The sequence below is a fragment of the Tigriopus californicus genome, chromosome 3, assembly GCF_007210705.1.
Source record: "Tigriopus californicus strain San Diego chromosome 3, Tcal_SD_v2.1, whole genome shotgun sequence".
NCBI classification, from domain to species: Eukaryota; Metazoa; Arthropoda; class Copepoda; order Harpacticoida; family Harpacticidae; genus Tigriopus; species Tigriopus californicus.
Genome location: NC_081442.1, coordinates 6,216,423 through 6,222,422, shown reverse-complemented (window position 1 = coordinate 6,222,422; position 6,000 = coordinate 6,216,423).

Sequence of the window (6,000 nt, the reverse complement as noted above, 5' to 3'; positions counted from 1 at the left end):
TTGCACGTGAGCTGCCGCAGCTTGCGCCGCGGCTAGGCGCCCCTGACCTTGCAACTGAGCTGCCGCAGGCTTGCGCCGCGGCCTAGGCGCCCCCTGATCCTTGCAACCGAGCTGCCGCAGGCTTGCGCGGCGGCCTAGGCGCCCCTGACCCTTGCAACCGAGCTGCCGCAGGCTTGCGCCGCGGCCCAGGCGCCCCTGGCCCTTGCAACCGAAAGGTTAGGTTAGGTCAGGTCAGGTTAGGTCAAGAATGATTTCAAAATGGCAACACTAACTTTCTCTATGTTAACAGTTAAGTGCTTATGCACTCGGTTTAGAAACTCCGTGTAACGTCCATACAATATTATCGAGGCTATCAATTGGATTGCCAATGTCTAGAACGTGTGATTTCCAGAATGGACCATGATAGGTGTTGGTGTTGTGTCCATCAGTAATATCGTCAGCGGAGGTGCGGTGAATTCAGTCAATAGTGCCATTCGAATAGCAGTGTCGGGGACTGGATTTTCACGTAGGGCAAAGCGCACCTGATAGTCGGGCAGTTTGCGTCCGGTGAGGATTTGTGGAAAATGAGGTCTTCAATGTCGCCATGTGATGGTTGTGGGCTTGAAGGTGCTTCATTCTGATTGTTCGCGATCTTCAATTGAGATGGTGGTGCCTCTCTCTGACTTGATTTTCTGCGGCCGGTTGCACTTTTACCTTTGCTGGTAGATTGTGCGGCGTCTCGACCCTGTGCTTCAGAGCGGGTGGTTCGAGTCGTGGTCGTGGTGGTTCGCGACGGGCGTGTTTTCTTCGCTGGTGGTGGCTCAATGGTGACGAGGGTCTGAGGTGTGGAACCTTGATCTGACGATTGGATGTCGTTTTTGCTTGTTAGCCATGCGTAAAGATGCGAATAATATATTGTTTTGAGGTCAAGCCACAAATCTAGAGATTTGAATGCAAGTAATTGTCTGAACACAAGCTAAGGTGAAGAGTTGCTATAGAAAGGAAAACTGGTTACATACAAATTTACCCTTGATGGCAAAACAAGTTATTTTTCCGATCTTTATTTCATGTGATATAGATTAATCTTCATTATTTTTTGTAGCACTCAGTCCATTTTAACAGAGGTGCCCTCTGCAGAGATCTGAATCCTGTTTAAAGTAATGGAGAAGACTGATCTATAGGGCTAGTCAAGTAAACGCGTTCATGGACAACTGACGTTATTCCATGGAGTAAAATCAAAGACAACATGCCCAGCCAAACCGCACTGTGCATGCATTGGATTTTGACATTTTTTTCCTTTTACATACTTGTCAGGCAATTAGCATTGTGGTGCGTTCACTGATTAACATCAAAGTGAAATTTACTGAAAGCACCCACTACCAGCCTCACAGCTGTCACGCTTGGTACTGTCCTAAAGTGTGGAAACTGCGTAAAATAGAAAATCGGAAACCGCTGAATAAAGAAACGGCATTACAACAATGCCAAAGTTTGCTTTCAACTATAGGGTTTATTTTTTGTTTGCTTTAAGGCTAAAACATTGAGCCTTGGCAAATTTACTTGTCCATATAACAAGAGCTTGTTTTTTTTGACCAGAGCTGCCTGGCACCAACCTTAAACTTGTAGGGCAACAAAGCTTGATTTCAAGGCCAGGCATGATAACAAAAGAACCTTCAAAGACCATCAAAGGAAACTTAACAACATGTTTTCAAAGAAAAACAGCTTATTTAGCAATGCCATCAAACTTTGTAGTTGAAAAATACCGCTTGCAAAGTTGTATTTTTATTGTTAATGTACAAAATCCAGAGAAGTGCCCTCATCAGGGGAATCATCTAACTACTCCAGGACACTTTTCTATGCTCTCCCAAAAAGTAATATTGGAAAAAGACCGGCGCATCACGGTATATATAGGGTGGATAAGGTAATACAAACAGAAGCATGCATTGCCTCTTTGAAATGGCTCTAGATACACCAGATCCCGAATTTAGCCCATCAATAACTTCCTTTCCAGCATAAAAAAGATTAGTCAAATTGGCCGCTGTTGGCCAATAATATTACTGAAAGCACCCACTACCAGCCTCACAGCTGTCAGCGCTCGGTACTGTCCTAAAAAATGGCTTGCTCACATTGGCTTTCCTCCTTCGAAAGCTGTTGTTCAACAACTGTCGCTATGGTTTCGATGCAAAGAGAATACCGCTGGCAATTGGGCACCAATTTTGAAAGTAAATGGTTCAGCCATATATTGACTGTATATCCAAAGTAAATTCTGTAACACCTTATAAAATCCACCCTGTATATCGGGCGGTAGCTTAATTTTTTTTTCCAAGGGTGTCTAGTTTTGCTCTTGCCCAATTCTTTAGTGAAGTGTTATTAGATGAAATCTTCTTAACAACACATTTTTGTTTAAGAAATGATTACTATATGAAAAAAAGCATCGACCACCTGCGAAATTCATCAAAGGGGCAATTTGGAGTATTTAGTATTCTGACATCACGTTTTCAGTACACATCACATCTGAGGACATTGGTTTGAAATTTATATACTGGTATGAATGTTTTTTCCTTCCTGCCCAGAGTATTTTGCGATCAAACGGATTTTTTGAGTATGATTTTGGTGCTTTAGTTGCGTGAGTATGAAAATGTAGCATTGCGTTAGATGAAAGCTTTCATTCAATCCTCACCATACTTGTAAACCAATAAGCCTTCCTTTTAGGCATATACCAAGGTTAGATGTGCAAGGTGAAAACGTATTTTTCAATTAAAAACAAAGTTACAAATTGTGGTCATGAAACCAAAGAATTGGCACTCGTTTTTAACTACCCTGAGATTTTTCATGAAGCCCCACCTTTGTGGCTTCCAAAATTAAGACCAAGCCAAGCAGTCACAAAGCAAAAGGAACAGAGTGGCCAATAGTTTTGTGCTTTTATTATGGATCATTATTGAAGTTGAAGATTGCATATTCTGTTCCATCCATGTGCGCATAGCAGACGTCCAAAAAAGCCTGTGGGGCTGAAATGGGGGTTTGTTTTTCTTGTTCCAAAGAGGGGTGTCTTTAGACATGTTTGCTCATCTAGTGATGTTAAATGATTTTTGATACGCTATACATTATTCTAAGTTTGTGAAGTAAGAAAAAGTTCATTGAAACAAATTCACACTGATAGTGGGTTGTGCTTGTACATTTTACAAAACAGAGATTTAAGCTTGGCTTGTTTCACCAATGCAAATAACAGTCTAACATAGTTTCATTACCTTTACTCTCAATCCATTCCTATGTAATCAGCTCAGTCTAAAACGGGACAGGCAGAGGTAAAAACAGTCTGGTGGTCTTCTTTGCATTACTCAAGGTGTAGATGATTTTGTAAGAGGAATTCTTTCTTATGTCACCTACATAAGAGTCAGGGTCAGTTTCAACTTTCTTACTCATAATTTCTTTGTCAAATGGAGTTTGTAACAAAAAGTGACTATTTCATGCAAAGCATTATTCTTCATTCATTTAGATGTTGATCTGGAAAGTAAAGGCGCTCAGTTTTGATCGAAAAAAGTCAAAAAATTCTTATTTTTTTGCCCTTGCGTCAAAGGGAGTTTGCCTGAGGACTTGAAGGAAGGTGACCAGATACCTAATTTAGTTTGCAGGCAAAATACAGATTATTTGTCAGAATGCGGTGACCAGTTGCCTGTACCAATGTAGGTGTATCTCACTAGGTGATTCTTCTCATGGATTTTTTGCTTCACTTTGTTGAAATGCCTTAATTATGCTCGTTTCATGCTCCACAAGTTTTGTGGGAATGCAAATTTGGGAAGGTTGGGAAAACATTCAATTGTGGAGAAACCAGTGTCTCTAAAACAACTGTCAAGAAAGTTGCGCTAGTTGTTTGTAGTCAGACACAAACAATCGTACTATTTTAAGCCTTATTGTACAACAAAATGGGTAAAACTTTGCGTGCACATTTTATTTTCATTTTTTGACATTTTTTATGACTCCAGACACCATTCACGCCACAGTTTCACGTGACATTTATGTCCTTTGCATGCTTCTACATCAAAAGTTTAATCTTTAATGTCTTTTTTTACTGTGAGGTATGTCCAGGAATGACTGGGACATTTTTAATGTCTGTAATGGCTTTCAATCGTGACATTTTGAGCAATGAACTTTTTTCCTCCATGTGAATGAGTAAGAAATTCTTGACTGACCTGAGTTAATTCTTGAATTAGATCAATTTTGATTAACAAATGCTCATTTGGCGTTTCATAAACTTACCACATTGTGGCAAAACTGCTGGTTCCATGCACATCATTGAGACTGGATTCTTCGTTTTTTAATGTCAGATTAATATTCAAATGTCCTTTGAGACAAAGAAACATTTTTTGAAGTTAGATTCTTGCTTGTACCATGTATTGCAAAATAAAGAGTTTAATCATTACACAAGTATTTACTGACCCTGATATACTTCCAAACTCAAAAATATCAATTTCTGGTTAACTTCACTCCAGGCCAATTTGGCATTGTCGCAAGACTGATTAAAGAGGTTCGGCATTGGACTTATTAATGTTTCGTTCAACGCAATGCTGCAAATCTGACCTCTTATCCTGCTGACGACTTTTTCAAAAGGAGAGGCAATGCCATTTAAATTCTTACTCGCCTGTTGTTTTTTTTTGTGTTTTCGTTTGAATTTGGCTGCAATTCAAGAAGTATATTGAGATATCGCGGAAAGTCAAGTAAATCTCCCAACTTCAAAAATGAATTTCAAGTGAGGCCATTTGGATTGGTCAAGATGGTCTGATTGGTCAAGTAAATGTAATGTTAAGGAATGTAGAGACGATGAACTATTATTTAAACGATGAACTTTATTGAGGGTAAAAATGGCGGGATGAGGCAGTAGGAAAGTGAAAAGCAAGCTATTGTGTCCGTCGGGGAGCTTCTCCGTAGTAGCGAGTACATAGAAGGAAATAACCGGTTAGGCAGGTTTTATGGTGAGGTGTTGGAAATAGTGATGAATATAGATTGGAGATAGGAATGAATGAGGGCTAGTCAAGTAACGCCGTCATAGACAACTGACGTTATTCCATGAGTAAACTCAAAGACAAACATGCCCAGTCAAACCGCACTGTGCATGCATTGGATGTTAACATTTATTCCATTTTACATCTTGTCTGGGCATTACCATTGTGGTATTGAGCCAATTTGATAGTGCGTTCAGTGATTAACACAATATGCTCATTTAGTAGGGTTTTGTAACACAACTCGCTCAAAATCACTTGATTATTAAAAATTCAATGGGCGAATGGTTACGAGTTGACTGTGATGTTTATCTTCAGTTCTCTCTCCCCAAAATGCCCAAAATCAGGGAGCCGGACCCACATTTTTTCCTTGAATTTTCCTTTACTTGACTCCCTATGTGGGAAATTACATGTCCTTACATGTAAATACTTAGCACTGACTTTTGAGAAAACTCCCAAGTCATAGTTTACGTATATTTGATGTTATTGAATCATATTTGAATGTGCTAGTTTTCGTCCAACAACGAACCTGCCATGTTACTTAACGACCGGTTGAAGTTGGGTGTTTTAATACTAGAACTTTCCGTCGATATCTGAATATACTTCTTGAATTGCTCCAAATTCAAAAAAAACGCAAGAAAAAATCCCTGGAGCAAGATCTACATGACATTGCTTCCTTTTTGAAAATAGTCGTCGGCAGGATTAGAGCACACATTGTCACCTAAAAATGATTCAGATTATTTTCTATTGTTATGAAATTCAGCTTCTGGATCTTCGGGCTGCGCCGTCAGGGGTCACCTTTCATGCTCGTACTCTTCTACTAGAGAGCCATTCGGTGACACTAAAATAGACCAAGGAGCTGAATTACTCGGAGAAGGCCATAGTTATATTTTTTTATACTCAAGACTTTTTTCTCTTACCAGAACTGCTAGTGATCGCAAAGCATTAAAATCACAAAAATCTCTCATTTTCACGTCGATTGTCTGTATTGACAAACTGCCAAGGTAATGATAGTGCTGCCCTTGAT